Source organism: Zootoca vivipara, chromosome 3, assembly GCF_963506605.1.
Source record: "Zootoca vivipara chromosome 3, rZooViv1.1, whole genome shotgun sequence".
Lineage (NCBI taxonomy): Eukaryota > Metazoa > Chordata > Lepidosauria > Squamata > Lacertidae > Zootoca > Zootoca vivipara.
Window position 1 is genome coordinate 118,334,524 of NC_083278.1, and position 22,471 is coordinate 118,356,994.

Genomic DNA, 22,471 nt, shown 5'->3' on the forward strand with positions numbered 1-22,471 from the left:
AGCTCAAGACTGGCACTGATACTTCTCCTCCTCCAAAATTAAAAAGCCTTGCCCTCACCTTTGGGTGCCCACTTTTTGTAGTTCCCCCCATTTTTCACAGCAATGCACAGAAGTTTAAACCAGTGTCAGCCAGAAATATTAAAATGAAGCATCAAGCAAACAACTTAAATACCATAAAAGCAGCACAACACAAACACATGTGCACACAAACACACACATGGAGAGAGGGAGAGAGAGAGAGGGAGAGGGAGAGAGAGAGAGAGAGAGAGAGAGAGAGAGAGAGAGAGAGAGAGAGAGAGAGAGAGAGAGAGAGAGAGAGCAGGACAATGCTCAAAGATTGTCCATAAAAAGAGATGTTTAAGCCTACCCTTCCCTTCGAAGGATGGATCTGGAGAATGATCAAGAGCATGGAAGGCCAACAGAATAGTTTGGTGCTGCGCCGCTGGGGTTGCATCCAAGGCCACAGACTTCCACTTGGGGGATGGGAGCCCCTGCTTTTCTCCCCTGCAGACCCACTGCATCCACAGAATCTTTTCTAAAGTATTGGGCAATGTGGGATACAAGCCTCCAGATCAGCTTTGGGCGGTGCCTAGGGAGAGGAGAGGATGCAGCAGAACTCAGTTGGTGAAGTTGGGGACAACCTGTTGAGTTGGAGAGGGTGGTGAGCAATCCCAAGTGGAAATGTTGGCATAAGATACAGATCTGCAGGATTGAGCCTGAGAAGAGCCCTGCAGCTGGGTGAGGCCAAAGGCAATCCTAGTTTGGGCCCCCAAGCAGGTGTGGTGTTGGGAGATTACCTGGCTCTTGGGCACAGACTGCATGAGAAGAGCTACATCAGGGCTGGACTATTTCCCCCAAAAAACTTTTGTACCTCAGCTGCATGTACTTTCTGCAACTATGCCAGATTTGGAACACAGCTGTTCTTCCAAGTATTCTCCTTCCATGAATCCGGCAAGGCAGTTCAATCAATTGATGCGTACCAAAACAAGTAAAGGTAAAGGAACTGGTATTAAGAAGCATTGTGGCCCCTCACTGCGGAAGAAGAGCATCTCCCTCATGGCTAGAAGCCATTGGTCTGCATTTCAAGCCATCTGAGTCGGTGGTCCTCCCTGCCTCCTGGGCGAGGGAGTTCCATCGTTTCACTACAAACTGCATAAAGAAGCCCTTGGTTTTTATCTGAACATCATTGGCCCAGAATCACAAGTGGGGAGAGCAGTGTTCACTCAGGTCCTCCTTGTAGGCTACCAATGGCTATGGATCACATGGAATTCCTAGCAACTGGCATTAAGAAGCATGGTTGCCTCTCTCTGCTGAGGCAGAGCATCTCCATCATGCCTTACCTGGTAGAAGGAAGAAGAAGACAGCAGAGAGACAAGGTGGAAGAGCTTCTAGGCTGAATGTCGGAGACTCCAGGGCGGAGCAGAGGTGGGGAGCTTCTCTGTGTTTATAGGTCACTGTGGGGTTGTGACACCTTCAGGGGTCTTTGGAAATCTTGCAGGGGGAGAGGAGGAAGAGCACAGCCCACAGGCCTTCCCAGCACAGGGTCTCCACCAGTTTCTGCACAGGAAAAGGAAGCAGAGAAAGTCCCCATTTTGGCTCCCAGGAACAGGAGGAAGGGGTGCTTGCTGTGAGATGTTGGTCTGAGATGTGCCTTGCCCAGTGATATTTAGCAGGCAGTTGGTGGTCTTTTGCAATCTCCACAGAGATGGGCCCCATGAGATGTCTTCAGCATCCTTTCCCAAGAGCCTGAAGGGCAAACCCAACAGGCAAGGTGGGGAAACTGTGGTCACAGGGCTAAGTCCCATTTCCCCACCTGGTCTTGCTTCAAGTGAACGGACAAGCGTTGCTCCATCGGATGCAGCAAACTTGGGTAAAGCAACTGCCAGATTCAGTCCAGTGAACTTGGGAATGAGCCCAGATCAGAAGGGGATATTGGGGGACAGTGGGTGGGATTGGGGAGCAGCAATACCAAAGACATCTCTTGCCATGCAAACAGATTCAGAGATGGAGCTGGAGAAAAAGGGCAAATAACACGTGAGGATTCCTTGAAAATATTGTTACACAGCACCCTAATTGTTGAGCATGGAGAAAACCTAGGCATTTCGTTGTTTGCCCAGAGTTCGGTTTCCTTGAAGGTGAGCGGAGACTTTGGTGTCTTTAGGAGATATGGGTTTGTTTTGAGCATACTGTATAGAGAGAGCCTGAGCACAAAATGGATGGGCTCACAGCATTAACACCCCCCAAATCATCCTTCTCAGTTTGTCACAGCTTTGGGTCCCCTACACAGCAAACAGGAACGTGTGTCTCCAGCTTCCAGGCTGCTTCCAACACAGCTCTCACACATACATGGGCTCAGGACCACAATATCTCAAGGACGACCTCTCCCCATATGAGTTGACCTGGACCCTGAGATCATCATCAGAAGCCCTTCTTCATGTGCCTCCTTCGCAAAAGGTCTGGAGGGCAGCAATGTGAGAAGAGGTCTTTTCTATGGGGGCTCCCTGTTTGTGGAATGCTCTTTCCCCTGGAGGCTCACTCTGCTCCATTATGTGCCAGGCAAATCCATTCCTCTTCTTCCAGGCCATGGGCTAATGAAAAAATCTATGGTCTTTTAAACTATGTGTGAGGTGTTATTGTTTGGTTTGTTAAAATGGTATGTATTTTGCTGTTTTTGTATTTTTAACTGAGCTGTGGTTCTCAGATGAAGAAGACAAAGAACAGTTTGGACTTGGTATCCCACCTTTCACTCCCCTTAAGGCAGCGTTTCTCAACACTGGCTGGTGTGCTGCGACGAGAAGGGCGATTTGCACTGTCACGTCGCTGACCCGCTGGAAAGGAAGCCGGCCGGGTCACGACGCGAGGCGAGCGCCCGCGTCGTCACCCGGCCGGCTTCCTTTCCGGCAGGTCAGTGCTGTGTATTGGCGGCCGCCAGGCACGTGACAATGCAAATCGCCCTCCTGGGGAGGAGGAGGCAGGCGGGGAAGGCTGCGCAGGGCTTCTCTTCGCCGGGCCAGAGCGGCGGCGGCTGCCTGGGGCGGCTGGGAGGGAGGCGGCGGCAGCTGCGCGCCTGTGTCTGCCCGCCTGGGGTCTGTCCCCGCTCGCTCTGCAGGCTCTGCGCCTGGTGGGTCCGCCTGGCTACCGCGCAGAAGTTCTTCAGTGGCATGCTTTACTGGTACGTCTCCCCTCCAAACTAAACTAAATATAGGGCGGCACAGAGTTGGTGTGCCGCGGGATTTTTTTTCATAGAAAAGTGTGCCGTGGCCCAAAAAAGGTTGAGAAACACTGCCTTAAGGAGTCTCAAAGAGGCTAACAATCTCCTTTCCCTTCCTCCCCCACAACAAACACTCTGTGAGGTGTGTGAGGTTGAGAGACTTCAGAGAAGTGTGACTAGTCCAAGGTCACCCAGCAGCTGCATGTGGAGGAGCGGGGAAGCGAACCCGGCTCACCAGATTACGAGTCCACCGCTCTTAACCACTACACCATGCTGGCTCTCAACCGGATGCTGGCTGAAGGGTTGTCTAGAAATCTAATTGACATAACAACAACAACAACAACAACAACAACAACAACAACAACAACCACCTACTGTTTTCCTGCTTATCAGCCAGGGGATGAGGATGGTTGAATGACTCACCTATTAGCCTTTAGGATCCCCCTGACTTTCAGCTCCTCCCACCTGCCTTATACTTTTGAGATGCTGATAAGGACACTCCAGTGACCAGTGAAGGTCCTACTCTAGTTTCTAACCCTCCATGGATTGAGGACCCCAAGAATAGGAAGGAATGAAGGCAACTCCCTGGTCCACAACAAGATGAGTAAGCTTTTTGTCTAAGCCTCCAGGTGTGAACACCCTACAGGTTACTGATGCGGAGCAGGAGGCCAAGTCGCTTGCAAGCAAGAGGAGAGGAGAGGGGGAATTGGGGTTTTCTCTATGTTGGAAGCCACCCAGAATGCCTAGAGCAACACAGTCCATGATGAAGGAACAGGACACCCCTATTTTCATGGCAGAAATGTTGCAGGCTATGTCCTCTGACTTTTCCAGCTCTGCTCAGTTCCTGTTTCTGAAACATCCTTCTCTGTGCAGCTGCCCAAGAAAGCAGGACAGTTGGAGGGGGAGACCCAGAGAAAGGGGCAGGAGGAGGGGCAGGGGAGACCCCTGGGAGAGGTGCCTGCCTGCAATTTGAGAAATGCCCTTGTGCAAAGCCAAGGCTTGAAAAGCAACCACAAAATCTGGATAGCACCAGAGACTGACAGAGAGAGGAAAAGGGTCTCAGAGTGAACCAAAAAATCCCCTCAACCCATCACACGTTTTCACAACATGAACCGTTTCCAATGCTTGCATTTATTAAAAAGAAGAAGCTAAAGCATTTTTCAGGCAAAGCAATTACGAGCTCCAATCCTGATCCCTCTTATTCATGAGTCGGGACCCACTGGCTACAGTGGGGCTTACTCATGAGTAGACAGGGAGACAAGATGGCTCCCTCTTGACTCCTTCCCAGAATCGCCTTCAGCAGCATCAAGCAAAGCGGTTTCTTCCCCAGCAGAGATGGGGGGGATTCAAGGCAGCTGCGCATCAGAGGAGAGCAGGGTGGTCTTCCTTTCACCAGGGGTCTTGCACAGGAGATCTGAAGAGAAACACACCTGTGAGAGGAGGAAACACTGTTAATGTGGGTGTTGGTGGTGGTTCTGAAAACCCCAAGCAGTGACTCCAACTGGGAGGCAGAAGAGCTCAAATTGCACACAGAGGGTCTGTTTTTCAGAGGATTGGACTAGATGACCCCATAGGTCCCTCCCAACACTAAATTTCTATTCTCCCAATGCTACATTTTTATTCTATGATTGACCTCAGGGCATTTCATGTATGCACTTGGGGGAACTTGAGAGGGACTTTGCTACCACACACACATTTTTCCTAATGGTTCTTTTTCCTTCTTGTTTTTACAAACAGCAACCACAGGGGGGGACACATTTGAGAAGATCATTGTGAGTGTGCGTTGGTGTGCATTGAACTCTTTCCACTCTTCAGTTCTGTGATTCTGTGATTCACCTTCACAGGGACATTTCACACAGGTTGCCTTTGCTATTTGAGGAGGGTCAGCGACTGAGCCCCCCTCCCTCTCATGCCAGGAAGAGCTGTTCTTTGAGCCAATGGAGGCTTTCCCTCCCAGGCTAAGGGGAGTTGTGGCTGAGGAGCCAGAGAGCTTTCATGGGGGCAGCAAGGGGGGAGGAAAGGGTCTTCCACCCTCTGTGCACAGGCTAATATTGTTCCCTCTCACAGTGGCTGTAAAGGGAATGAGAGATAGGTTGGGGGGGGGCAGAGCGATGAGTCCCATGCAATTGGGGTCATGAAAAATTGACTAATTTTCGGATTCATCTAAGATTTGATTTAACTCACCTTAACGGCAACACCGAAATCGACCACACCAATAAAGGACCCTTCGGCCCCCACATTGTTCCAATACCCCCCCTTTCTTTCTACATTCCTCTTGGCACCATGGATACTGGCCTCTGGTGAAATCTGGAGGAGGAAAAAGAAGACTTTGAAGGCTCTGTGTCATCCATGTTCCTTCACTGACAGGGAATGAGAACGCTGACATAGAGAGAGAACCGATTAGAGGGGAGGGGGAAGTGGAAGGAAGCAACAGTAAGAGTATCTCTGGGCCATAGCTGTCAAGTTTTCCCTTTTCTCACGAGGAAGCCTATTCAGCATAAGAGAATTTCCCTTTAAAAAAGGGAGACCTTGACAGCTATGCTCTGGGTACAGGTAGGTAGCCATGTTGGTCTGGTGTAGTCGAAACAAAATTTTAAAATTCCTTCCAGTAGCACCTTAGAGATCAACTAGGTTTGTCATTGGTATGAGCTTTCATGTGCATGCACACTTCTTCAGATACACGAAAGCTCATACCAGTGACCAACTTAGTTGGTCTCTAAGGTGCTACTGGAAGGGATTTTTTTATTTAGTATCTCTGGGCACAGGGATCACTGAAGGTGAAAGAATGCAGCTTGTTGGCCCAGACAGTGACTCAGACCCAGGAATACCGGCAGTGTTCTCTCCAAAATATCGTAGGTTCAGGAGACTTTAAGAGAAGCTTGAAAAGGAAAGGAAGTGAAGGTGGGGTTCCTCCTGTTGGGGGGGGGGAGGGGGCAGAGCTTATTTTCAGCAACTGTGCTTTCTGAGGATGACGAAGATTAGCTGAGCTCTGACCTGGGGCTTTGTTATTTGGCTAATAAATCTGAAATAATTAACTGCCGGTGTCGTCTCGCTTGTGTGAGAGAGAACAAAGCCTTTACAGTCGCAGGACTGACCTTTTACACCTTCCGCAACTTCTTCCACAGTGGGCCTGCTGGCTTAGACACATGGAGGGCACCAGCAGGGCTGAAACTGGAACAGAGAGTCTGCCTACCTGTACCTTCTGCTGCCTACCTGTACCTTTAAGGACAGGATCTGAGCCAAGGTGGTAGGGTAGGCTGTGCCCGAGTCACTGGCTTCCCTGGGCGGCCACTGGCAAACTGGGAGAGAGTAGCCCCCTTGCCCAGGAAATTGGCCCGTTCTTTTACCTACCACAAAGCTGACTGTGCTGAAGTACATTTATATAGATTTGAGAACAAGAGCTTCTGTGGATCTTATAAATGAGGTAATAAGAAGAGCAAGGCTGATGGCAAAAGGGAGCCCATCCAGACCAGCATCCTCTTCTCACAGTGTCCAACCAAAAGCCCCATTTGGGAAACTCCAGGAGGACATGGGGCAAGATCCCATCTCTTTGGGAGTCACAGCAAGTGGTGTTCAGAGCCAGTTTAAAAGGAATAAAGCTGAGAGCTGTGAAGCTGCTCAGAGAAGAAGCATCTGAGAAGAAGGCCATACCTGGAGCCAGCAGCAGGAGGAGGAAGGCAAGAGAGAGGATGCAGAAGATCTTCATGGCTGGAGGTTGGTGGGAATCCTAGAGGTACCAGAAGCCAAGTGGAAGAGCAGTTGACTGGCGAAGGAGAGGTCCCTCTACTTATAGGCTGGAGGACTGATGAAATCTTGTGGGATGCCAACCGTCGTTTGCAAGATGGATGTGGCAAGCCTTAGGGGCATGTGCCAAGGACCAGCCAAAGACCACAGAATCATAGGTTCACAGAAGGGACACCAAGGATCATCAAGTCCATCCCCCTGCAATGCAGGCATCACAGCTATAGCATCCCTGACAGGCGCCCATCCAACCTCTGCTTAAAATCTTCCTGCAAAGGAGAATCAGGCACCTTCTGAAGGGCTCTGTTCCACTGTTCAACAACTCAGAAAGTGAATCTGTGGGTTAGTGTCTTGCTCTCAGTGGCATTGCATCTTTTGGTGTCCCGGGGGGGGGGGGCGGCACTCTGCAGGGAGGGCCAGGGACTGAGCCCAGAGGGTGAACAAAACCCTTCCTTCTAGCCCAACTCTAGATGCCATCGCTGCTGGGCAGGCATGGGGCACCGAGGCTTCACAGGGCCATGCTGTGCTCCCTCCTCACCTGCCCACACGGGGGGAGCCTGCCCGGCCATGGCGGCTCTTGGCAGGCGCACCCCTGCCCCAACACTGGCCAGGCAGCCATTCTGTTGGCCTTCCATGCTCTTTATCATTCTCCAGATCCCTCTTTCCAAGGAAAGGCAGTCTTAACCTTCTTTTTTTATGGACAATCTTTGAGCACTCTCCTTCTCTCTCTCTCTCTCTCTCTCTCTCTCTCTCTCTCTCTCTCTCTCTCTCTCTCTGTGTGTGTGTGTGTGTGTGTGTGCGCACACATGTGTTTGTGTTGTGCTGCTTTTATGGTATTTGTGTTCCTTCATTTTAATATTGCTGCGTGGCACTGGTGTAAACTTCTGTGCATTGTTGTGAATATATAGGGGGAACTACAAGGTCAGGGCAATTCCTTTAAAATTTGAATTTGGCGAAGGGAGAGAAATATCAGTGCCAGTCATGAGATGTTGGTCTGAGCTGCATCCCCTCTAGTGATGTTTAGCAGGCAGTTGCTGGTCTTTTGCAATCTCCACAGAGATGGGCCCCATGGGATGTCTTCAGCATCCTTTCCCAAGAGCCTGAAGGGCAAACCCAGCAGTCAAGGTGGGGAAACTGTGGCCACAGGGCTAAGTCCCATTTCCCCACCTGGTCTTGCTTCAAGTGAACGGACAAGCGTTGCTCCATCGGATGCCCACAGGCACCAAAGTTGTGCCAAGCAACTGCCAGATGCAGAACAGTGAACTTGGGGATTAGCCCAGATCAGAAGGTGATATTGGGGGAATGGTGGGTGGGAATGGGGAGCAGCAATGCCAAAGAGATCCCTTTCCATGCAAACAGATTCAGGGATGGAGCTGGAGAAAAGGGGCAAATAACACATTTCAGGTTCCTGCCCAGAGTTTGGTTTCCTTGAATGTGAACGGAGATATAATTTTTTTTTTGAACATATAAAGAGAGCCTGATAATAAAATGGATGGGGTCACAGCATTAACACCCCCTTAGTCATCCTTCTCAGTTCTTCATGGCTTTGGATCCCTTACACAGCGAACAGGAATCTGTGTCTCCAGCCTCCAGGCTGCTTCCAGCTCAACTCTCACACACCACATGGGCTCAGGACCACAAAATCTCCAGTGGCCAGCAAAGGTCCTAGTCCTACAAAGAACGTTGTCTGACCAGCTCAGCAAACTCCTCTTTGAGGTTCGAACCCTCCCTGGGATCAGGACCCCAAGAATTGGAAGGGATGCAGGGCACCCCCTGATCCACAACAAGATGAGCAACCTTTTTGCCTAAGCCTCCAGGTGTCAACACCCCACAGGTTGTGGATGTGGAGTAGGATGCCATCTCACTTGCAAGCCAGAGGAGAGGAGAGGAGAGGAGAGGAGAGGTGGCATCTGGGTTGGATTTGGGGCAGAGGTCCAGGGCTCCACTTAGCTGAATGAAGAGGAGGATCTCCAGATCCAGCAGGGCTGGCTGACCACATTTTGAGGGGCTCACTTGCCTTTTTTCCTCTACTTGCTTCTTATCTGAAGCAACAACGGCTTCTGTTTGCAGACTTTAAAATATTTTGGAGCTGTCGACATTTTCTGGTTCTGGGCTCTTGAGCTAACGGAGGCATTTATTGCTAGCTGCCATAGTGGAATTCCCACCTCCTTTCGGTCAGGATCCTAAACTCCACTGTGAGCGATCCAGAAAAAGCATTGGCTTGCGGGGGATATTGGAATTGAGCCCATGGTGGTATGATGGGATGGAAGCAGGGAGGGAGGGGAAGGAGAGCATCACCTGAACCAAACCTGGTGGCTTAGGTGAGTGTCACTCAGATGATGGGAAGGAGGAACTCACCTGAGGGGCCTCACCTGTCTTGGGTGATGAGGCTTTGGACATCCATCAACACCCCCTTCCTTAAGAAGACAAGGATGAGGAGCTTGGCGTTCTCCAGATAATGTTGTGGACTAACAATGGTTACTCTGAGCTTGTGTGCTTGTATGTGTGACACATTGGATAGTAGAGTCTGACCCCCCAAAATCCCCCCCTCCCCACACACGTTTTCAGAACATGGACCTATGGAGATTTTTTCAATGTTTGCATTTATAACTCACCTTAACGGCAACATATTAGGCCATTTGAACAAATAAAATGCAGTCTCCCACACCATTTTTTTTAAAAAAATAATTTTTATTAGATTTTCCAATTAAACAAAAAACAAAAACAAAAAATAACAATAATTACATCCCCTCTTGGGTTTCTCTCAATCCATTTTGCTCTGCCGAGCTGTGACTTCCTTCCCTCCCGTCATACGGCTTTATTCCTCACTCTTATCTCACAGTTCCTTTATATAAACATGGATAGATTAAGTTCGTAGGGTTTATTTCAGTCCCACAAGTGTCTTTAAACTTCTACAGTTTTTCTCCATATAGTCAATGAATTTACTCCATTCCCTTTGGAACTTTGTCTCTCCCTGGTTTCGGATCCCGCAGGTCAACTTTGCCAGTTCTGCATAGTCCATCATTTTCGTCTGCCACTCCTCAATCGTCGGTATTTCCTGTAATTTCCATTTTTGGGCTAGTAGAGTCCTCGCTGCAGTTGTGGCATACATTAATAGTCTCTGATCTCCCTTTGCTATTTCCTCTCCCATTAGTCCCAATAAAAAGGCTTCGGGTCTTTTGGGAAAGGTGTACTTAAACATCTTTTTCAACTCATTATAAATCATTTCCCAAAATCCTTTTACTTTCTTGCATGTCCACCACATATGGTAAATTTCACCATCTTTATCTTTACATTTCCAGCATGTTTTACTACTCATCCTATACACCTTAGCTAATTTTGTGACAGGTGGCCATCCCACCACTGCTCCAGTGGCCACACTCTCTTCAATAAATCCATATCCAGAATCTTGAGATGTTTCTCCTTCTCCTTTTTGCTCTATTTTGGGTGCGGACCATTCCTCGCTGTTTCCTTCCAACTGTACTCAAGGGGCACTTAGGGGAGGGACCGTCAGATGTTTGTGGACTGCATCTCCCTGTATTTCTGGCCAGTGGCCCTTCTGCCTTGTGGGTCGGGGGGCAGAGCTGGAGGACTCCCTGACACCAGGAAGTCAGCACATTGGCTCCCAGGAACAGGAGGAAGGGGACACCAGAGAGATATTTTATATTTTATTTAGGAGAGGGGAGAGAAGAATCGGTGCTTGCTGTGAGATGTTGGTCTGAGCTGTGTCTTGCCCAGTGATATTTAGCAGGCAGTTGGTGGTCTTTCGCAATCTCCACAGAGATGGGCCCCATGAGATGTCTTCAGCATCCTTTCCCAAGAGCCTGAAGGGCAAACCCAGCAGTCAAGGTGGGGAAACTGTGGCCACAGGGCTAAGTCCCATTTCCCCACCTGGTCTTGCTTCAAGTGAACGAACAAGTGTTGCTCCATCGGATGCCCACAGGCAGCAAATTTGGGTCAAGGAACTGCCAGATGCAGAACAGTGAACTTGGGAATGAGCCCAGACCAGAAGGTGATATCGGGAGACAGTGGGTGGGATTGGGGAGCAGCAACACCAAAGACATCCCTTGGCATGCAAACAGATTGATGGATGGAGCTGGAGAAAGGGGGCAAATAGCACATTTCAGGTTCCTTGAAAATATTGTTACACAGCACCCAAATTGCTGAGCATGGAGAAAACCCAGGCGTTTCGGTGTTTGCCCAGAGTTCGGTTTCCTTGAAGGTGAGCGGAGACTTTGGTGTCTTTAGGAGATATGGGTTTGTTTTGAGCATACTGTATAGAGAAAGCCTGAGCACAAAATGGATGGGGGTTACAGCATTAACACCCCCCCCCCAATCATCCTTCTCAGTTTGTCACAGCTTTGGGTCCCCTACACAGCAAACAGGAATCTGTGTCTCCAGCCTCCAGGCTGCTTCCAGCTCAGCTCTCACACTCCACGGGGGCTCAGGACCACAGAATCTCATCGATAAATCAATGGAGTCTGCGGTCTTTCCAGCTCCGGTATGACAGGGGTCCCACCATGGGCGTACCCAGGATCAAAACTAGGGGGGGCAAGGGGAGGGGCCAAGGCACGGAAGGGGAGGGGCCACAAAGTGGGCGGGAACAGCGAACTCGCGCTACGCCGGGCTGTGCCCCTCCCTAGAAGCAGGGCTGGTGGGCGGAGACGGAGCCCAGCCCAGCGGAGCGCGAGTTCAGCGTTCCCGCCCGCCGCACCGCGCTCCCTGGTTCCCCGCCGCGCTTGGCCTTGCCTGAGGGCGCGCCGGGGAGCTGGAGGGAGGGTGCGGCGCGGTGCGGCGGGAATGGCGAACTCGCGCTCCGCCGGGCTGTGCTCCGCCTCTGCCCACCAGCCCTGCTTCTAGAGTAGGGCAGCTGCCCTAACTTGCCGAATGGTGGGTACGCCCTTGGGTCCCACATTCATATTCAATCGTCTCCACACACACCACCCCGCCCCCCATCTATGTGAGCTAGCACAAGGAGAACTAGCCCATCGCCAGATGTCATGAAAAGAAATTGTGGTCTGCTGCGCCCTTACAACTGCCCTGTTTGCCCTCCCACTTGACTGCTGCTCCGTGGAAATGTTCCGCTCTGACCCGGGGGACCTGAAATCGAAGCAAAGGTGCTTGTCTTTGGGTGAGGGAGTCTCTGGAGACAGCACCTTCCTCATGACATTGCCAAGTGTGTTAATTTGGCATCACCTGATGGTTTATTTGCTGCTTGAAAGCGAAGAAGCCTCACAGGTCTTCAGCCAAAATAACCAGCCTTGACTTTTAGCCTCATTTACCTGCTTTTAATTGTCTCACTATCAAGAGGCCATTGTTGCAACAAGTCTTACAATTCTGTTTTTGAAGACAGTAACGCATTTGCAGGCATTGTTTTTAGCCCCTTTCTTCTAATTCAGTTTTGTATATGGTTATTTTCAAAAACTGTTCATACTGCCCATACCCGCAGCTACTGTTTAAGAAAATGTTAAGGTGATGGCTATGAGGTTTCAAAAAACCTTCATTTCTGAATAACATAGCTTGCTCCCAGTAATTTCTTCACTGGTCATCACAGGTATGGTTTCTGTCACAAACAGCAAGTTTATACAGATATGCTTGATAATATTAAGACCATTTCAGTTCTTCTCTGTGGGACAGCAGTTTTTAAAACCCAGTGCTCAAACTTCCCACTGCTGTATGTTTTGCCAGAAGCTGATAAGACTGCACCATGCGCAGTGACTCCCGGATCTCTAAATTTAGCTCCATTGGTTTTCAGCTGGCTTCTGACATATCTTGTTTTGAGCCAACTACTCCAAAACTGGCCAGTCTGGCCGAGGGTCTGATGACGGAAATATATCTGCAACAATGTTTGTACTGGGTCATCTTCAGAACTGCCAAATATGTCATTGGGCCAAATACAATCTCATATCTGCTACCTTGTGTATTTTCTGAAAAGGATTGTGGGGTATGTATGCAAACATTTAAATAGAATAAAGCATAAAAGTGATATTCCTAAGAAGGAACCAAACACCCTGCACTCCATACAATTATTGGCCCTGGAACAAATAACTTTCTTCACTTGCAAAGCTCCTGCTCCCGACTGCGGCTTGTTTACTTTGAGATCTGTTGCGACTGACAGCCAGAACCAACGCTTGTTTACTGGGAAAGAAGTCTAGAGGAGCTTGCTCTGCAGGTAAACCTTCCTTGGAGGTTTTCAAGCAGATCTTGCATGGCCCTCTCTTGTGGATGCTTTAGTTTAGATTCCTGCATTGTAGGGGGTTGGACTAGATGACCTGGGCTCTGTAGCCCCGCCCACGTTCCCACTTTGTGGCCCCTCCCCTCCCATGCCTTGGCCCCGCCCCTTGCCCCTCCCCCTAGTTTTGATCCTGGGTACGCCCCTGAGGCTATGTCCTCTAACTTTTCCAGCTGTGCTCAGTTCCTGTTTGTGAAACATCCTTCTCTGTGCAGCTGCCCAAGGAAGCAGGACAGTTGGAGGGGGAGACACAGAGAAAGGGGCAGGAGGAGGGGCAGGGGAGACCCCTGGGAGAGGTGCCTGCCTGCAATTTGAGAAATGCCCTTGTGCAAAGCCAAGGCTTGACAAGCAACCACAGAACCTAGATAGCACCACAGACTGACAGAGAGGGCAACAGGGTTTGGAGTCTGTCCCAAAAAGTCCCCTCAACTCAGCACACATTTTCACTTAACATGGACCAACACAAGGTTTTCCAATGCTTGCCTTTATTAAAAAGAAAAAGCTAAAGCGCTTTTGCAGACAAACCAAATCCAAGCTCCAATCCTGAGCCCACTTTCTAAGGAGTCATGAGTAGACAGGCAGACAGGACGGCTCCCTCTTGACTCCTTCCCAGAATCGCCTTCAGCAGCATCAAGCAAAGCGGTTTCTTCCCCAGCAGAGATGGGGGGGGGGGCAGTCAAGGCAGCTGTGCATCAGAGGAGAGCAGGGAGGTCTTCCTTTCACCAGAGGTCTTGCACAGGAGATCTGTAGAGAAACACGCCTGTGAGAGGAGGAAACACTGTTAATATGGGTGTTGGTGGTGGTTCTGAAAACCCAAAGCAGTGACTCCAACTTGGAGGCAGAAGAGCTCAAATTGCACACAGAGGGTCTGTTTTGCAGAGGGTTGGACTAGATGACCCCATAGATCCCTCCCAATGCTACATTTTTATTCTATGATTGTAGGAGAGACCTCTGGGCATTTGGGGGAACTTGATAGGGACTTTGCTACCCCACATACATTTTTTCTAATGTGGTTCATTTCCCTTCTTCCTCTTTTTTCATACCTGCCAAGTCTCTCACAGAGAAATCTGTGATCGGCAGCCGCGCGACACTGGAAGTTGCGTAGACGCAACTTCCAGGGTCGCTTTGCCCATCTATGGGCACCGAAAATGGCCGGCGCCAGCGCCGAAAGTCACATCTACACATGTCCGGACATGCGTAGACGCGATGTCCGGTGCCGGTGCCGGCCATTTTCGGTGCCCATAGATGGGCAATGCTACACCAGAAGTTGCGTCTATGCACTTCCGGACATGCGTAGACACGACTTCTGGCGCCGGCGCTGGCCATTTTCTGGTGCCCATAGATGGGCAAAGCGACACCAGAAAAATGGCCGCCGACAGGAACCAAAATAAGGGAGATGAACGGGAGAGGAGCTGAAACGGGAGACCGTCGCGAAACGGTAAGTAAAAAGAGGGGGTTTCCCGGGAAATACGGGGTCCTTGGTAGCTATGCTCTTTTTGCAAACAGCAACTCCAGGAGAGGACACATTTGAGCAGATCTTTGTGAGTGTGCATTGAACTCTTTCCCTTCCAATTCTGTGATACAATAACCACCTTCACAGGGACATTTCACACAGGTTGCCTTTGCTATTTGAGGAGGGTCAGCAACTGAGCCCCCAGCCTCTCGTGCCAATGGAGGCCTTCCTTCCCAAGCTAACGGAGTTGTGGCTGAGGGGCCAGAGAGCTTTCATGGGGACAGCAAGGGGAGAAGAAAGGGTCTTCCACCCCCTGTGCACACGCTAATATTGTTTCCCCCTCACAGTGGCTGTAAAGCTTAAGAGAGAGAGTTTGGGGTGGGGTGGGGTGGGGTGGGGTGGCGGAGAGAAACTTATGCATTTGGGGTCATGAAAAATCATTGGCTAATTTTTGGGTTCAGCTAAGATTTGATTTAACTCACCTTAACGGCAACATGGATATCGACCACACATATAAAGGACCTTTCGGCCCCCACATTGTTCCAATACCCCCCCTCTCTTTCTACATTCGTCTCGGCACCAATGATATTGGGCTCTGGTGAAATCTGGAGGAGGAAAAAGAAGACTTTGAAGGCTCTGTGTCATCCATGTTCCTTCACTGACAGGGAATGAGAACGCTGACATAGAGAGAGAACCGATTAGAGGGGAGGGGGAAGTGGCAGGAAGCAACAGTAAGAGTATCTGTGGGCCATAGCTGTCAAGTTTTCCCTTTTCTCGCGAGGAAGCCTATTCAGCATAAGAGAATTTCCCTTAAAAAAAGGGAGACCTTGACAGCTATGCTCTGGGTACAGGTAGGTAGCCGTGTTGGACTGGCGTAGTCGAAACAATTTTTTTTTAAAATCCTTCCAGTAGCACCTTAGAGACCAACTAAGTTTGGCATTGGTATGAGCTTTCGTGTGCATGCACACTTCTTCATATACATGAAAGCTCATACCAGTGACAAACTTAGTTGGTCTCTAAGGTGCTACTGGAAGGAATTTTTTTTATTTAGTATCTCTGGGCACAGGGATCACTGAAGGTGAAAGAATGCAGCTTGTCGGCCCAGAGAGTGACTCAGACCCAGGAATACCGGCAGTGCTCTCTCCAAAATATCGTAGGTTCAGGAGACTTTAAGAGAAGCTTGAAAAGGAAAGGAAGTGAAGGTGGCGTTTCTCCTGTTGGGGGGGGGGGAAGGGGGCAGAGCTTATTTCCAGCAACTGTGCTTTCTGAGGATGACGAAGATTAGCTGAGCTCTGACCTGGGGCTTTGTTATTTGGCTAATAAATCTGAAATAATTAACTGCCGGAGTCGTCTCGCTTGTGTGGGAGAGATCGAAGCCATTACAGTCACAGGACTGACCTTTTACACCTTCTGCAAGTTCTTCCACAGTGGCCCTGCTGGCTTAAGCACATGGAGGGCACCAGGTTGGGGAAAGCTGGTGCAGGAAGAACACAGGGCTGCCTACCTGTACCTTTAAGGACAGGATCTGAGCCAAGGTGGTAGGGAAGGCTGTGCCCAAGTCACTAGCTTCCCTGGGCGGCCACTGGCAAACTGGGAGAGAGTAGCCCCCTTGCCAAGGAAATTTGCCTGTTCTTTTACCCACCGCAAAGCTGACTGTGCTGAAGCGCATTATTACAGATTTGAAACAATAGCTTCCGTGGAACATATAAATGAGGTAATAAGAAGAACCAGACTGATGGCAAAAGGGGGCCCATCCAGACCAGCATCCTCTTCTCACAGCGTCCAACCAGAAGCCCCATTTGGGAAACTCTCCAGGAGAACATGGGGCAAGGTCCCATCTCTCTGCGAGTCACAGCAAGTGGTGTTCAGAGCCAGTTTAACATGAATAAAGCTGAAAGCTGTGAAGCTGCTCAGAGACGAAGCATCTGAGAAGAAGGCCATACCTGGAGCCAGCAGGAGGAGGAGGAAGGCGAGAGAGAGGATGCAGAAGATCTTCATGGCTGGAAATTGGTGGGATTCCTAGAGATGCCTGAAGCCAAGTGGAGGAGCAGTTGACTGGGGAAGGAGAGGTCACCCTACTTATAGGTGGATGGAGGACTGATGAAACCTTGCGGGAAACCAAATGTTTTTTGCCGGATATGTGCAAAACCACCTTTGACATAATGACCACACACCAGGCTTGTGTCACTGACTGGCAAGAGAGGGAAATGGAGTTTTTAAAAAATAGTGCCCTTGAGAATGTATTGAGATTACAAAATTTTTATATCTTGTAGGAGAGGGCTATCAGGTCTGGTGGCCACCAAGGCAATGTCTTCCCTCCACTGCTGGGGTCTTTAGCCCTCCGAACTCCACTTCTCAGAATCAGATGTGAGAGATTTGATGTTAGTCCCATGTGTGTTTCTATGTGTGTTTGCCAACCGTCGTTTGCAAGAGGGTTGTGGCAAGCCCCGAGGGGCATGTGCCAAGGACCAAAGACCATAGAATCATAGGTTCACAGAAGGGACCCCAAGGATCATCAAGTCTATCCCCCTGTGATGCAGGCATCACAGCTATAGCATCCCTGAAGGCGCCCATCCAACCTCTGCTTAAAATCTTCCTGCAATGGAGAATCCAGCAGCTTCTGAAGGGCTCTGTTCCACTGTTCAACATCTCAGAAAGTCAATCTTTTCTCTGCTCTGTCTCCCCAACTCCCTCAATTGGGTTGCTATAAATATTATTATGTGTTCTTGACCTTTGTCTCTTCCTCGCATTCCCATTTGCAATTTTAGAATGATGGTGCTCACCCCCACATCAAAACGCTCTATTTCTCTTTTTCGCCTCTTCTTTTTTTCTCCTATCTCTTCCCCCACCCCTCTTCTCTTTATCTGGAACAGAGCTTCTTTCTGGATTAAAAGCAGACATAAAGGGGTGTGGCTGTGTTTGCACGCTTATCGGATGGATGAAGAAGGAAAGCTCACCTCCGTTTTCTGGATGAAAAGAGAGATAAGGAACACTGAACTAGAACTAACGGACACTGGTTTAAACTTCTGTGTATTGCTGTGAATATATGGGGGGGAACTACAAAAAGTGGGCACCCAAAGGTGAGGGCAAGGCTTTTATATTTAAATTTGGAGAAGGGGGAGAAGTATCAGTGCCAGTCATGAGCTGTTGACCTGTAACATTTAGAAGGCAGTTGGTGGTCTTTTGCAATCTCCACAGAGATGGGCCCCATGAGATGTCTTCAGCATCCTTTCCCAAGAGCCTGAAGGGCAAACCCAGCAGGCATAGTTGGGAACCTGTGGCCACAGGGCTAAGTCCCATTTCACCACCTGGTCTTGCTTCAAGTTAACGGACAAGCGTTTCTCCATCGGATGCCCACAGGCAGCAAAGTTGGGTAAAGCAACTGCCAGATGCAGAACAGTGAACTTGGGGATTAGCCCAGATCAGAAGGTGATATTGGGGGAATGGTGGGTGGGAATGGGGAGCAGCAGTGCCAAAGATGTCCCTTTTGGTGCAAACAGATTGAGGGATGGAGCTGGAGAAAAGGGGCAAATAACACATGCGAGGATTCCTTGAAAATATTGTTACACAGCGCCCAAATTGCTGAGCATTGAGAAAACCCAGGCGTTTCAGTGTTTGCCCAGAGTTCGATTTCCTTGAAATAAAGGTCAGTGGTGGCTGTGGTGTCTTTTGGATATCTGGTGCTATTTACACATAGAGACAGGGTGAGCATAAAATGCAAGGCTTCAAAGCATTAACACACACCCCACACCCCCACACACCCATCCTCCTACTCACTCACAGCTTTGGATTCAGTACAGAGCAAGCCCATCTTTGTGCTTCTAGCGTCCAACCTGTTTCCAGCAAAACTCTCAAACTGACTCTGGACCACTTTACCTCCAATGCCACCTCTCCCCATATGTACCAACCTGGATGCTGAGATCAACCTCTTAGGCCCTTCTTTATGCACCTCCTCAGCGAGAGATCTGGAGAGGGGCAACACTAGGCAGCTGGTGGTTGGGGGTGGAGGAAGGCCCACCCGTTAATCTGAAAGACCCCCTCACTGATTTGCTGTTCTTGCAACCTGGCTCATTTTTTTGAGATGCTCATGAGGACACTCAACTAGCCAGCCAGAGTTGTTGCCTTACAAGAAGAAGAAAAAACATCTTGTCTGACCAGTTCAGCAACCTTCTCTCTGAGATTCTAACCCTCCGTAGATACAGGACCCAATGAATGAGAAGGAACTCAGGGCACAATCCGCAATCCACAATATGAATAACCTTTTTGCCAAACCCCCAGGGGTCAACACCCTTCAGGTTTCCCATGCGGAGCTGGATGCCACAACTCGCTTGCAAGCAAGAGGAGATATGCCATCAGGGTTGGTTTTGGGGCAGAGGTCCAGGGCTCCACTCAAGAGCACTTTTGGGTTGTACCTTTCAGATCTCTGATTCTATTCTGGGCTACTCATGCTGTTCCTCCTCTGTTTATGACTTGGAGGTGCAAGGTGAAAGGCAGAAGTTGGGTGGCTCAAAGGTCATGTCAGGAGGAGCTGAGGAGCAAGACAGTGAGGTCGAAGCTCCATGTGGAAGAAGCCCTGCCGAGGATTTCAAAACCAATGCAGGATAGATGTGGGTAGATGTGAGGGGGGAGGACGACATCAAGACCACACCCTTGTGAGACAGGTGTCTGTGGGTCAGGTGTCACCCACCTCCATTTGGGCAATGCCCTAAACAGATATTTATACTCCACTGTGAGCCATCCAGTAAAAGCCTTGGCTTGTAGAGGATATTGGGATTGAGCCTATGGCAGTGATGGCAAACCTATGACACGCGTGTCAGACGTGACACGCAGGGCCCTCACTGCTGGCACGCGCCCCATTGGCCCATTCGCGCTGTTGTTGTTTTCGCTATAGCTTGTCTCCACTGTTAAAACCCATCTTTTTGTTGTTGTTGTTGCTGGTAGCTGGAGATTGGTTTTTTAACCCATTCTGTGCTGGTTTTTTTGGCGCTTTGGCAGACTATGATTGGGTGTAACAGCGTTTGTTTTTAACCCTTTCTGTGCTGTTTTTTCTGGCGCTTTGGCAGACTATGATTGGGTGTAACAGCGTTCGTTTTTAACCCATTCTGTGCTGGTTTTTTGGCGCTTTGGCAGACTATGTCGGTGCTGCGTGTTAGTTCCAGTGAAGGTATTATTCATCATTTATTTCTGTTCTCTTCCCCCCCCCCAAAAAAAGCGCAGCAGCTTTGGGGCATCCCCCCCAAAAAAGCAAAGAAACTTTTGCACACAGACCCCCCAAAAAACCTCCAAAACTTTGGTTCGCAGCTCCCCCCCAAAAGCTCAACAACTCTGGGCACTTTGTGATAAATAAGGGGTTTTTGGTTTGGTTTGGTTTGGTTAAATAATTAGTTTTTGGTATATTAAATACAGTAATATATTACAATTAATACATTTTTGTTATTTAAACTATAAATATCATGAAATTATGGTGTTTTTTTCTTGAAGTGACACACCACCCGTGTTATGCTCAGTTTTTTTGGCGAATTTTGACACACCAAGCTCAAAAGGTTGCCCATCACTGGCCTATGGTAAGGTTACCAGACGTCCCTGTTTCGCGGGGACAGTCCCCGGATTTACAAACCAGTCCCCTGACAAAATCCATCTATTTAGTAGGAAGTTGAAAAGTGTCCCCAGATTCATTGAAAACAATCTGGTAACCTTAGCCTATGGTGCAAGGCTGAGCCCACCAAACACCCTTTTCATCCTCACCAATTGGGAGCTGGAGAAAGGGGGCAATTAGCACACACGAAGGTTCCTTATAAGGATACGAGGCACCTGAGACCAAGGTCCCAAAGGTCCACACCCTGCACTTTGCTGATGTGGATCAGGGGGCCATTTCACTTGCAAGCGGAAGAGGTCCCACAACCAGGGTAGAACTTTGCTCTTTGCATGTTCATCGGAGAAATGTTGGAGGGGGTGCAGTTATGCGACCTCTGAGCCCAAGGAGTTAAGAAATATTACACCCTTTACAAGGCATCTGAAGGCAGTCCTGCATGGGGAGGTTTTTTTTTTTTAAAAAAAGTTTGCTCTTTTTATGTTTTTCTATATGTTGGAAGCCTGCCAGAGTGGCTGCAACAACCCGGTCCAAAGGGTGGGTTATAAGTAATAACATGATGATGATGATGATGATGATGATGATGATGATGATGATGATGATGGAACAGGACACCCCTCTTTTCACTGGAGAAATGTTAGAAGGTATGCATGCCTTGCCTAGAAGCCTGGGGGAAACCACACTGTGTGGGCCACGCTGCCCCCCAAGCTCTGCTTCCCATCCTCCCCCATCTCTTCCTTCACTGCCACCCAGGACAGAGATCAACATGCTGGGCCAACCCACTCATGAGGCAAGGTGTGGTGCTCACCTTGGGTGGCAGGATCCACAGGGGCATCAAATTCAGCCTTCCAGAAATGCATCTTGGCAACTAGGAAGTGTTGCTGATCTCCTCCCGCTTGATCCGGGTAGATTTCAACTCACCCCATCTTCCCTCAGTAGGGGTTGGGGTTGGAAAGCACTATTTTGTGGAATTAATTTTACTGCATGTAGCGCATTGAAAGAAAATATAATGAAAATGATGTATAGATGGTATCTGACACCAACTAAACTTTCAAAAATGTACAGGATGAGAAATAAGGAATGCTGGAAATGCAAAAAAAAAAAAAAGTAGGGAGGTTTTACCACATGTGGTGGACTTGTGATAAGGTTAAGGCATATTGGGAAATGATATATAATGAGTTTAAGAAAAATTATAAGAATACATTTGTTAAAAAAAACCAGAAGCTTTCCTATTGGGGTTGGTTGGGGAAGTGATACCAAAATGTGACCAGAAATTATTTATGTATGCAACTACTGTGGCAGCGACTCTTTTAGCCCAGAAGTGGAAACCACAAGAGATACCAACGTTAGAAGAATGGCAGACGAAAATGGTGGACTATGCACACTTAGCAAAAGTGACGAGGAAGATCCGAAACCAACAGGATCAAGCTTTCCAAAGAGAGTGGAGTAAATTTATACTCATAGCTGCCAAGTACCCCGTATTTCCCGGGAAACCCCCATTTTCCTTACCGTTTCCTGGCAGTCTCCCGTTTCAGCTCCTCTCCCGTTTATCTCCCTTATTTCGGCTCCTGCCGGCCATTTTTCTGGTTCCGCTTTGCCCATCTATAGGCACCATAAATGGCCAGCGCCGGCACCGGAAGTTGCGTCTACGCACTTCCGGACATGCGTAGAAGCGACTTCCGGCGCTGGCCGTTTTCGGTGTCCATAGATGGGCAAAGTGACAACGGATGTTGCGTCTACGCAACGTCCATTGTCATGCGGCTGCCGATCCTGGATTTCTCCGCAAGAGACTTGGCAGGTATGTTTATATTACATTTAAAAGAACATTGTAGGCAACTAACAACACAAGTAGGGTTGTAAGAAGACTTGTAATGTTAAGGATATGTACCCTTGTATGCTTAAAATTTTACAAGGCAGGCTTAAGCAGTATGTGGACCGAGAACTCCCAGAAGTGCAAGCTGGATTTCGAAGGGGCAGAGGAACCAGAGACCAAATAGCAAACATGCGCTGGATTATGGAGAAAGCTAGAGAGTTCCAGAAAAACGTCTACTTCTGCTTCATTGACTATGCAAAAGCCTTTGACTGTGTTGACCACAGCAAACTATGGCAAGTTCTTAAAGAAATGGGATTGCCTGATCAAATCATCTCTCTTCTGGGAAATCTCTATGTGGGACAAGAAGCTACCATTAGAACTGGTTATGGAATAACTGACTGGTTCAAAATTGGGAAAGGAGTACGACAAGG

The 22,471-nt window shown here is 49.0% G+C and overlaps 2 long non-coding RNA genes across 2 annotated transcripts; both read right to left on the bottom strand.

Moving 5' to 3' along the window:
• Positions 1–4,321: 4,321 nt before the first annotated feature.
• Positions 4,322–6,983, bottom strand: LOC118083237 (uncharacterized). Its single transcript, XR_004692348.2, has 3 exons — positions 6,863–6,983; positions 5,396–5,518; positions 4,322–4,641 (listed from the first exon to the last, which is right to left on the bottom strand). It is a non-coding gene; the product is annotated as an uncharacterized LOC118083237 (long non-coding RNA).
• A 6,675-nt stretch (positions 6,984–13,658) lies between these two features.
• Positions 13,659–16,700, bottom strand: LOC118083238 (uncharacterized). Its single transcript, XR_004692349.2, has 3 exons — positions 16,581–16,700; positions 15,120–15,242; positions 13,659–13,944 (listed from the first exon to the last, which is right to left on the bottom strand). It is a non-coding gene; the product is annotated as an uncharacterized LOC118083238 (long non-coding RNA).
• Positions 16,701–22,471: the final 5,771 nt, after the last annotated feature.